Below are 12635 nucleotides of genomic sequence, written 5' to 3'. Positions count from 1 at the left end.
GAGTGCATTGGCGCAGTTTTCAGTGCCCGCTCTGTGCCGAATTGTGTAGTCATAGGCAGCTAACGTGAGTGCCCACCTCTGTATGCGGGCCAAAGCATTCCCATTTATGGCCTTGTTGTCGGCGAAAAGGGATGTTAGGGGTTTGTGATCTGTCTCCAGCTCAAATTTCCTGCCAAACAGGTACTGGTATATCTTTGTTACTGCATATATACATGCTAGCGCTTCCTGTTCTACCATCCTGTAGCCCCTTTCTGACTGGGACAGACTTCTGGAGGCACAAGCTACCGGCTGTAACTGACCATTGTCATTCACATGCTGCAACACACACCCGACCCCATAGGACGATGCATCGCACGTTAAAACAAGTTTCTTACACGGGTCATATAACGTTAACAGTTTGTTGGAGCATAACAAATTGTGTGCTCTATCAAAAGCCCTTTCCTGGCTGTGCCCCCAGATCCAATCGTGACCTTTGCGTAGGAGCATGTGTAGCGGCTCTAACAGCGTGCTCAATTTGGGAAGAAAGTTACCAAAATAGTTCAGGAGCCCCAGGAACGAACGCAGCTCCACCGTGTTACGGGGTCTGGGTGGTCTCTGTTTTGGATGCAGTAGGGCTGATCCTGTCTGCTGCTACCCACCTCCCCAGTAATTCTACCTCTGGAGCTAAGAAGACGCACTTCGCTTTTTTCAGTCGCAGCCCTACCCGGTCCAGTCTGCTTAGCACCTCCTCCAGGTTGTGGAGGTGTTCTTCAGTATCGCGACCCGTGATGAGGATGTTGTCTTGAAAAACCACCATCCTTGGAATCGACTTGAGGAGGCTTTCCATATTTCGCTGAAAGAATGTGGCGCCCGAACGAATCCCAAACAGACATCTGTTATACTCAAACAACCCCTTGTGTGTCGTGATGGTGGTCACCTTCTTTGACTCACTCGCCTGCTCCTTGGCCATGTAAGCTGAGGTCAGGTCCAATTTTTTTTAAAGTTTGCCACCGGATAGCGTCGCAAAGAGGTCCCCGCTCTCGGTAGCGGATACTGGTCTTGGAGTGACACCCGATTGATGGTGGCCTTGTAATCGCCACATATCCTGACCGACCCATCCGCCTTGAGCACCGGCACGATCGGGCTCGCCCAGTCACTGAATTCGAATGGCGAGATGATGCCTTCCCTCAGCAGGTGGTCCAATTATCATTCTATCTTTTCCTGCATCACGTACGGCACTGCTCCGGCCTTGTGGTGTACTGGCCTGGCATCTGGGTTTATGTGAATCACTACCTTGGCCCCCATGAAAGTGCCGATGCCGGGTTGAAATAATGAGTCAAATTTGTCCAGCACCTTTGAGCATGATACTCGCTCAACAGAAGGAATTGCATTGACATCGCCCTATTTACAGTTCATGACAGCAAGCCAACTACTCCCCAGTAGTGCGGGACCGTCCCCCGAGACAATCCAGAGTGGCAACCTGTTCTCCAGGCTTTGTAGGTCACGACTACCGTGGTGCTGCCTAGCACCAGAATGATCTCCTTTGTATATGTCCGTAGCTGTGCATCAATCGGCAATAATTTTGGCCTCCTGCCTTGGACACTCACAACCTTTCGAACTGTTTGATACTCATCAGGGACTGGCTGGCCCCCGTGTCTAGCTCCATTAATACTGGGATGCCATTGAGGAGCACTTTCATCATTATCAGTGGCGTCCTGGTATATGAACTGTATATGTACTCCATATGTACTCGCTGAACTTCAGCTTCCAGCGATTTCCCCCAGTATTCATTTGACCTCGTAGGGCTTATATCGGGCCCATCCTCCTCGTACATCAACCTGGCTGCAGGCTTCCTGCACATACGCGCCAAGTGACCACTGACGTTGCATTTTTGCAGGTGTATTGCTGATACCTGCAAGCTCTGGCTGGGTGTTTGCCTCCACACCTCCAGCATGAGCTGGAGGCCCCATTGAAGGAAACAAAAGGTCCATTACCAGTCGATCATCTCTGACTGTCTCTGTAACTGTCCTTAAGCGCACCATTAACAGGTGTTGATGGCCCCATTACTGGTCGCATTGTCCATTGCGATGGCATGAAACGCCGTTCAGCTAGCCATTGTCTCTGTTGAATTCTCCCTTTGGGTTCGACCATATGCTGGGGCATGTCCGAGTGCCCTTGTCTGCCTAGAGAACTGTGTGCCGCGTTAACAATGTTGACTCCCTGGTCGTTTGCTGCATTTGAGCCAAGATTTTTGTCATACATCATTCTGGTCTCTTCCTCCCCTGAGATAAATGTCTGGGCTATCAGAGCCGCCACTTCCAAGGTCAAGTCTTTGGTCTCAATCAGTTTTTTACTGCATATACACATGCTAGCGCTTCCTTTTCTACCATCCCGTAGCCCCTTTCTGCCTGGGACAGACTTCTGGAGGCACAAGCTACCGGCTGTAACTGACCATTGGCATTCACATGCTGCAACACACACCCGACCCCATAGGACAATGCATCGCACGTTAAAACAAGTTTCTTACACGGGTCATATAACGTTAACAGTTTGTTGGAGCATAACAAATTTCTTGCTCTATCAAAAGCCCTTTCCTGGCTGTCCCCCCAGACCCAATCACGACCTTTGCGTAGGAGCATGTGTAGCGGCTCTAACAGCATGCTCAATTTTGGAAGTTACCAAATCAAGAGCCCCAGGAACGAACACAGCTCTGTCGTGTTACGGGGCCTGGGTTCTCTCTGGATCGCTTCCGTTTTGGACGCAGTAGGTCTGATCCCATCTGCTGCTACCCTATTCCCCGGGAATTCTACCTCTGGAGCTAAGAAGACGCACTTCGCCTTTTTCAGTCACAGCTCTACCCGGTCCGGTCTGCGTATCACCTCCTCCAGGTTGTGGAGGTGTTCTCCAGTATCGCGACCCGTGATGAGGATGTCGTCTTGAAAAACCACCGTCCTTGGAATCGACTTGAGGAGGCTTTCCATATTTCATTGAAAGATCACGGCAGCCGAACGAATACCGAACGGACATCTGTTACACTCAAACGACCCCTTGTGTTTCGTGATGGTGGTCAGCTTCTTCGACTCACTCGCCAGCTCCTGAGTCATGTAAGCTGAGGTCAGGCCCAATCTTGAAAAAAGTTTGCCACCGGATAGCGTCGCAAAGAGGTCCTCCACTCTCGGTAGCGGGTACTGGTCTTAGAGTGACACCCGACTGATGGTGGCCTTGTAATCACCACATATCCTGACCGACCCATCCGCTTTGAGCACCAGCACGATCGGGCTCGCCCAGTCACTGAATTCGACTGGCGAGATGATGCCTTCCCTCAGCAGGCGGTCCAATTCGCATTCTATCTTTTCCCGCATCACGTACGGCACTGCGTGTCGTCCGGGTTTATGTGAATCACTACCTTGGCCCCCATGGAAGTGCCGATGCCGGGTTGAAATAATAAGTCAAATTTGACCAGGACCTGTGAGCATGATACTCGCTCCACAGAAGAAATTGCATTGACATCGCCCCATTTCCAGTTCATGACAGCAAGCCAACTCCTCCCCAGTAGTGCAGGACCGTCCTCCGGGACAATCCAGAGTGACAACCTGTTCTCCGAATCTTTGTGGGTCACGACTACCGTGGCGCTGCCTCGCACCGGAATGATCTCCTTTGTATATGTCCGTAGCTGTGCGTCAATCGGCAATAATTTTGGCCTACTGGCCTTGGACACCCATAACCTTTCGAACTGTTTGATACTCAAGGACTGGCTGGCCCCGTGTCTAGCTCCATTAATACTGGGATGCCATTGAGGAGCACTTTCATCATTATCGGTGGCGTCCTGGTATATGAACTGTATATGTGCTCCACATGAACTCGCTGAACTTCAGCTTCCAGCGATTTCCCCCAGTATTCATTTGGCCTCGTAGGGCTTACATCGGGCTCACCCTCCTCATACATCAACCTGGCTGCAGGCTTCCTACACATATGCACCGAGTGACCGCTGACGTTGCAGTTTCTGCAAGTATATTGCTGATACCTGCAAGCTCTGGCTGGGTGTTTGCCTCCACACCTCCAGCATGAGCTGGAGGCCCCATTGAAGGAAACAAAAGGTCCATTACCAGTCGATCGTCTCTGACTGTCTTTGTAACTGTCCTTAAGCGCACCATTAACAGGTGTTGATGGCCCCATTACTGGCCGCATTGTCCATTGCGATGGCATGAATCGCCGTTCAGCTAGCCATTGTTTGTTTAATTCCCCCTTTGGGTTTGACTACATGCTGGGGTCCCCCTCGCCCACACGCCATCTCCCCCTCACCCAATCCCCCTTTCCCCTCGCCCACCCACCCTTTCCCCATCGCCCATCCTCCCTTTCTCCATCGACCACGCTCCCTTTCCCTCACACTGACACTCCCATTCCTCAGTGCCGACACTCACTTTTCACCTCGCCGACCCTCCGTTTTCCCCACCACCGACCCTCCCTCTCCCCATCGCCCACCCTCCACTTCCCCCATCGCACACCATCCCTTTCCCTGTCGCCGACTCTCCCTCTCCCCGTCACCCACCCTCCCTGTTCCCATCACCCACCCTCCCTTTACCTTGCGCCAACCCTCCCTTTCCCCATTGCCCACCCTCCCCTTCCGCACCACCGACCCATCCTTTCCACCATGGACCTTCGCTTTCCCCAACGGCCACCCTGCCTTTCCCCATCGCCGACCCTCCCTTTCCGCATCGCTGGCTTTCCCTTTCGCATCACGGACCTGCCCTTTCCACCTCACCAACGCTCCATTTCCCGATCACCCACGCTCCCTTTCCCGATCGCCCACGCTCCCTTTCCCCCTAGGCCACACTCCCTCTCCCCGTCGCCCACCCTCCTTCCCGCCGTCGCGCACCCTCTCCCTCCCCTTCGCCCACCCTCCCTCCCTCTCCCCATCGCCAACCTTCCCTCTCCCCCTCGCCCACCCTCCCTCTCCCCATCGCCAACCTTCCCTCTCCCCCTCGCCCACCCTCCCTCTCCCCATCGCCAACCTTCCCTCTCCCCCTCGCCCACCCTCCCTCTCCCCATCGCCAACCTTCCCTATCCCCCTCACCCACCCTCCCTCTCCCCATCACCAACCTTCCCTCTCCCCCTCACCCACCCTCCCTCTCCCCATCGCCAACCTTCCCTCTCCCCCTCGCCCACCCTCCCTCTCCCCATCGTCAACCTTCCCTCTCCCCCTCGCCCACCCTCCCTCTCCCCATCGCCAAACTTCCCTCTCCCCCTCACCCACCCTCCCTCTCCCCATCGCCAACCTTCCCTCTCCCCCTCGCCCACCCTCCCTCTCCCCATTGCCCACCCTTCCTTTCTCCATCGACCACGCTCCCTTTAACCATCGCCCACGCTCCCTTTCCCTCGCACTGACACTCCCATTCCTCATTGCCGACCCTCAATTTTAACCTCGCCAACCCTGTTTTCACCACCACCGACCCTCCCTCTTCCCATCGTGGACCCTCCCTTTCCCCCTCGCACACCCTCCCTATCCCCGTCCCACCCTGTGTCCCTCGCACACCCTCACTTTTCCACATCGCCCACCCTCCTTCTCCCCATCGCGTACCCTCGTTCTCCCCATCACGCATCCTCCCTCCAACTCCCCATCGCCAACTTTCCCTCTCCCCTTTACCCACCCTCCCTCTCCCCGTCACCACACACTCCCTTTCCCCCTCACCCACCCACCCTTTCCCCATCGCCCATCCTCCCTTTCTCCATCGACCATGCTCCCTTTCCCTCGCACTGACACTCCCATTCCTCATTGCCGACACTCACTTTTCACCTCGCCAACCCTCCGTTTTTCCCACCACTGACCCTCCCTCTCCCTATCGCCCACCCTCCACTTCCCCGTCGCACACCATCCCTTTCCCCGTTGCCCACCCTCCCCTTCCGCACCACCGACCCGTCCTTTCCACATCACCCACCCTCCCTCTCCCCATCGCTGACTTTCCCTTTCGCAACACCGACCTGCCCTTTCCACCTCGCCCACCCTCCCTCTCCCCATCGCCCACCCTCCATCCCTCTCCCCATCACCAACTTTCCCTCTCCCCTTTGCCTACCTTCCTTCTCCCTCGTGCCGACCCTCCCTTTCCCAATTGCCCACCCTCCCTTTCCTCAACACCTACCCTCCCTTTTCCCCATTCCCTTATCCCATCGCCCAACCTCCCTCACCCCATCGCCCACCCTCCCTCTCTCCGTCACCCAACCTCCCTCCCCATCACCTACCCTCCCTTTCCACCTCGCCCACCCCCAATTTCACCATCGCCCATTCTCCCTCACCCCATCGCCCACCCTCCCTCTCTCCGTCACCCACCCTCCCTCCCCATCACCTACTCTCCCTTTCCACCTCGCCCACCGCCAATTTCTCCATCGCCCATTCTCCCTCTCTCCATCGCCCACCCTCCCTTTCCCCCTCACCCACCCTCCCTCTATCCCTCACCCACAATCCCACTATCCCTCGCCCACCCTCACTCTCTCCTTCGCCCACCCTCACTCTCTCCTTCGCCCACTCTCACTCTCCCCTTCGCCTACCATCCCTCGCTATTCCCATCGCCCATCCTCCCTCTCTCTCCCCATTGCTCCCTTCCCTCCCTCTATCGCCCACCCTCTCCCCATCGCGCACCCTCCCTCCCTCTCCCCTTCACCAACCTTCCCTCTCCCCGTCGGCCTCCCTCCCTCCCTCTCCCTCTTGCCCACACTCCCTCCCTCCCCGTCGCCCACACTCCCGCCCTCTCCCCTTTGCCCACCCTCCCTCCCTCGCCCACCCACCCTCTCCCCGTCGCCCACCCTCCCTCCCTCTCCGCGTCGCCCACCCTCCCTCCCTCTCCCCGTCGCCCACCCACCCTCCCTCTCCCCTTCGCCCACCCTCCTGCACTCTCCCCGTCGCCCACACTCTCTCCCTCTCCCCGTCGCCCACCCTCCCTCCCTCTCCCCGTCGCCCACCCACCCTCCCTCTCCCCTTCGCCCACCCTCCTGCACTCTCCCCGTCGCCCACACTCTCTCTCTCCCCTTCGCCCAGCCTCCCTCCCTCTCCCCGTCGCCCACACTCCCTCCCTCTCCCCGTTGCCCACACTCCCTCCCTCTCCCCGTCGTCCACACTCCCGCCCTCTCCCCGTCGCCCACACTCCCGCCCTCTCCCCGTCGCCCACACTCCCGCCCTCTCTCCGTCGCCCACACTCCCTCCCTCTCTCCGTCGCCCACACTCCCTCCCTCTCCCCGTCGCCCACACTCCCTCCCTCTCCCCATCGCCCACACTCCCGTCCTCTCCCCATCGCCCACACTCCCGTCCTCTCCCCATCGCCCACACTCCTGTCCTCTCCCCATCGCCCACACTCCCGCCCTCTCCCCATCGCCCACACTCCCGTCCTCTCCCCATCGCCCACACTCCCGTCCTCTCCCCATCGCCCACACTCCCGCCCTCTCACCGTCGCCCACACTCCAGCCCTCTCGTCGCCCACACTCCCGCCCTCTCGTCGCCCACACTCCCGCCCTCTCACCGTCGCCCACACTCCCGCCCTCTCGTCGCCCACACTTCTGTCCTCTCCCCGTCGCCCACACTCCCTCCCTCTCCCCATCGCCCACACTCCCGTCCTCTCCCTGTCGCCCACACTCCCTCCCTCTCACCATCGCCCACACTCCCTCCCTCTCACCGTCGCCCACACTCCCTCCCTCTCCCCGTCGCCCACACTCCCGCCCTCTCCCCGTCGCCCACACTCCCGCCCTCTCCCCGTCGCCCACACTCCCGCCCTCACCGTCGCCCACACTCCCATCCTCTCCCCGTCGCCCACACTCCCGCCCTCTCCCCATCGCCCACACTCCCTCCCTCTCCCCATCGCCCACACTCCCGCCCTGTCCCCGTCGCCCACACTCCCGTCCTCTCCCCGTCGCCCACACTCCCGCCCTCTCACCGTCGCCCACACTCACTCCCTCTCCCCATCGCCCACACTCCCTCCCTCTCCCCATCACCCACACTCCCTCCCTCTCCCCGTCGCCCACACTCCCGCCCTCTCACCGTCGCCCACACTCACTCCCTCTCCCCATCGCCCACACTCCCTCCCTCTCCCCGTCACCCACACTCCCTCCCTCTCCCCGTCGCCCACACTCACTCCCTCTCCCCATCGCCCACACTCCCTCCCTCTCCCCGTCGCCCACACTCCCGCCCTCTCACCGTCGCCCACACTCACTCCCTCTCCCCATCGCCCACACTCCCTCCCTCTCCCCATCACCCACACTCCCTCCCTCTCCCCGTCGCCCACACTCCCTCCCTCTCCCCATCACCCACACTCCCTCCTCTCCCCGTCGCCCACACTCACTCCCTCTCCCCATCACCCACACTCCCTCCCTCTCCCCATCACCCACACTCCCTCCCTCTCCCCGTCGCCCACACTCCCTCCCTCTCCCCATCACCCACACTCCCTCCCTCTCCCCGTCGCCCACACTCACTCCCTCTCCCCATCGCCCACACTCCCTCCCTCTCCCCGTCGGCCACACTCACTCCCTCTCCCCATCGCCCACACTCCCTCCCTCTCCCCGTCGCCCACACTCACTCCCTCTCCCCATCACCCACACTCCCTCCCTCTCCCCGTCGCCCACACTCCCTCCCTCTCCCCGTCGCCCACACTCCCGTCCCCTCCCCGTCGCCCACACTCCCTCCCTCTCCTCGTCGCCCACACTCCCGCCCTCTCGTCGCCCACACTCCCTCCCTCTCCCCGTCGCCCACACTCCCGCCCTCTCGTCGCCCACACTCCCTCCCTCTCCCCGTCGCCCACACTCCCGCCCTCTCCGTGTCGCCCACCCACCCTCCCTCTCCGCGTCGCCCACCCACCCTCCCTCTCCCCTTCGCCCACACTCCCTCCCTCTCCCCGTTGCCCACACTCCCTCCCTCTCTTCGTCGCCCACACTCCCGTCCTCTCCCCGTCGCCCACACTCCCGTCCTCTCCCCGTCGCCCACACTCCCGTCCTCTCCCCGTCGCCCACACTCCCGTCCTCTCCCCGTCGCCCACACTCCCGTCTTCTCCCCGTCGCCCACACTCCCGACCTCTCCCCGTCGCCCACACTCCCGTCCTCTCCCCGTCGCCCACACTCCCGTCCTCTCCCCGTCGCCCACACTCCCGTCTTCTCCCCGTCGCCCACACTCCCGTCCTCTCCCCGTCGCCCACACTCCCGTCCTCTCCCCGTCGCCCACACTCCCGTCCTCTCCCCGTCGCCCACACTCCCTCCCTCTCCCCGTCGCCCACACTCCCGTCCTCTCCCCGTCGCCCACACTCCCGTCCTCTCCCCGTCGCCCACACTCCCGTCCTCTCCCCGTCGCCCACACTCCCTCCCTCTCCCCGTCGCCCACACTCCCGACCTCTCCCCGTCGCCCACAATCCCGTCCTCTCCCCATCGCCCACACTCCTGTCTTCTCCCCGTCGCCCACACTCCCGTCCTCTCCGCGTCGCCCACACTCCCGACCTCTCCCCGTCGCCCACACTCCCTCCCTCTCCCCTTCGCCCACACTCCCGCCCTCTCCCCGTCGCCCACACTCCCGCCCTCTCCCCTTCGCCCACACTCCCGCCCTCTCCCCTTCGCCCACACTCCCTCCCTCTCCGCGTCGCCCACCCTACCTCCCTCTCCCCATCGCCCACACTCCCGCCCTCTCCCCGTCGCCCACACTCCCTCCCTCTCCCCGTCGCCCACACTCCCGCCCTCTCCCCTTCGCCCACACTCCCTCCCTCTCCCCGTCGCCCACACTCCCGCCCTCTCCCCTTCGCCCACACTCCCGCCCTCTCCCCGTCGCCCACACTCCCGCCCTCTCCCCTTCGCCCACACTCCCTCCCTCTCTCCGTCGCCCACACTCCCGCCCTCTCCCCGTCGCCCACACTCCCTCCCTCTCCCCGTCGCCCACACTCCCGTCCTCTCCCCGTCGCCCACACTCCCGTCCTCTCCCCGTCGCCCACACTCCCGCCCTCTCGTCGCCCACACTCCCGCCCTCTACCCGTCGCCCACCCTCCCGCCCTCTCCCCGTCGCCCACCCTCCCTCTCACCGTCGCCCACACTCCTGCCCTCTCACCATCGCGCACACTCCCTCCCTCTCCCCGTCGCCCACACTCCCGTCCTCTCCCCGTCGCCCACACTCCCTCCCTCTCCCCGTCGCCCACACTCCCGTCCTCTCCCCGTCGCCCACACTCCCTCCCTCTCACCCTCGCCCACAATCCCTCCCTCTCCCCGTCGCTATCACTCCCGTCCTCTCCCCGTCGCCCACACTCCCTCCCTCTCCCCGTCGCCCACACTCCCTCCCTCTCCCCGTCGCCCACACTCCCTCCCTCTCCCCGTCGCCCACATTCCCTCCCTCTCCCCGTCGCCCACACTCCCGTCCTCTCCCCGTTGCCCACACTCTCTCCCTCTCCGCGTCGCCCACCCACCCTCCCTCTACCTGTCGCCCACACTCCCTCCCTCTCCCCTTTACCCACCCTCCCTCCCTCTCCCCGTCGCCCACACTCCCTCCCTCTCCCCGTCGCCCACACTCCCTCCCTCTCCCCCACACTCCCTCCCTCTCCCCTTTACCCACCCTCCCTCCCTCTACCTGTCGCCCACACTCCCTCCCTCTCCCCTTCACCCACCCTCCCTCCCTCTCCCCGTCGCCCACACTCCCTCCCTCTCCCCGTCGCCCACACTCCCTCCCTCTCCCCGTCGCCCACACTCCCTCCCTCTCCCCGTCGCCCACACTCCCGCCCTCTCCCCGTCGCCCACACTCCCTCCCTCTCCCCGTCGCCCAAACTCCCTCCCTCTCCCCGTCGCCCACACTCCCGCCCTCTCACCATCGCCCACACTCCCGCCCTCTCCCCATCGCCCACACTCCCGCCCTCTCGTCGCCCACACTCCCGCCCTCTCCCCATCGCCCACACTCCCGCCCTCTCCCCGTCGCCCACACTCCCGTCCTCTCCCCGTCGCCCACACTCCCGTCCTCTCCCCATCGCCCACACTCCCGCCCTCTCGTCGCCCACACTCCCGTCCTCTCCCCATCGCCCACACTCCCGCCCTCTCACCGTCGCCCACACTCCCTCCCTCTCCCCGTCGCCCACACTCCCTCCCTCTCCCCGTCGCCCACACTCCCTCCCTCTCCCCGTCGCCCACACTCCCGCCCTCTCCCCGTCGCCCACACTCCCTCCCTCTCCCCGTCGCCCAAACTCCCTCCCTCTCCCCGTCGCCCACACTCCCGCCCTCTCACCATCGCCCACACTCCCGCCCTCTCCCCATCGCCCACACTCCCGCCCTCTCGTCGCCCACACTCCCGCCCTCTCCCCATCGCCCACACTCCCGCCCTCTCCCCGTCGCCCACACTCCCGTCCTCTCCCCGTCGCCCACACTCCCGTCCTCTCCCCATCGCCCACACTCCCGCCCTCTCGTCGCCCACACTCCCTCCCTCTCCCCTTCGCCCACACTCCCGCCCTCTCCCCGTCGCCCACACTCCCGCCCTCTCCCCATCGCCCACACTCCCGCCCTCTCGTCGCCCACACTCCCTCCCTCTCCCCGTCGCCCACACTCCCTCCCTCTCCCCTTCGCCCACACTCCCGCCCTCTCCCCGTCGCCCACACTCCCGCCCTCTCCCCGTCGCCCACACTCCCTCCCTCTCCCCGTCGCCCACACTCCCTCCCTCTCCCCGTCGCCCACACTCCCGCCCTCTCCCCGTCGCCCACACTCCCGCCCTCTCACCATCGCCCACACTCCCGTCCTCTCCGCGTCGCCCACACTCCTGCCCTCTCACCATCGCCCACACTCCCTCCCTCTCCCCGTCGCCCACACTCCCGTCCTCTCCCCGTCGCCCACACTCCCTCCCTCTCCCCGTCGCCCACACTCCCGTCCTCTCCCCGTCGCCCACACTCCCTCCCTCTCACCCTCGCCCACACTCCCGCCCTCTCCCCATCGCCCACACACCCGTCCCCTCCCCATCGCCCACACTCCCGCCCTCTCACCGTCGCCCACACACCCGCCCTCTCACCATCGCCCACACTCCCGTCCTCTCCCCATCGCCCACACTCCCTCACTCTCACCATCGCCCACACTCCCGTCCTCTCACCATCGCCCACACTCCCTCCCTCTCCCCGTCGCCCACACTCCCTCCCTCTCCCCGTCGCCCACACTCCCTCCCTCTCCCCGTCGCCCACACTCCCATCCTCTCACCATCGCCCACACTCCCGCCCTCTCGTCGCCCACACTCCCTCACTCTCACCATCGCCCACACTCCCGTCCTCTCACCATCGCCCACACTCCCGCCCTCTCCCCGTCGCCCACACTCCCGCCCTCTCCCCGTCGCCCACACTCCCGCCCTCTCCCCATCGCCCACACTCCCGCCCTCTCGTCGCCCACACTCCCTCCCTCTCCCCGTCGCCCACACTCCCTCCCTCTCCCCTTCGCCCACACTCCCGCCCTCTCCCCGTCGCCCACACTCCCGCCCTCTCCCCGTCGCCCACACTCCCTCCCTCTCCCCGTCGCCCACACTCCCTCCCTCTCCCCGTCGCCACACTCCCGCCCTCTCCCCCGTCGCCCACACTCCCGCCCTCTCCCCGTCGCCCACACTCCCTCCCTCTCACCATCGCCCACACTCCCGTCCTCTCCGCGTCGCCCACACTCCTGCCCTCTCACCATCGCCCACACTCCCTCCC

The sequence above is a fragment of the Pristiophorus japonicus genome, chromosome 10 (assembly GCF_044704955.1).
Source record: "Pristiophorus japonicus isolate sPriJap1 chromosome 10, sPriJap1.hap1, whole genome shotgun sequence".
NCBI classification, from domain to species: Eukaryota; Metazoa; Chordata; class Chondrichthyes; family Pristiophoridae; genus Pristiophorus; species Pristiophorus japonicus.
Note: the sequence above shows the minus strand (reverse complement) of the source record.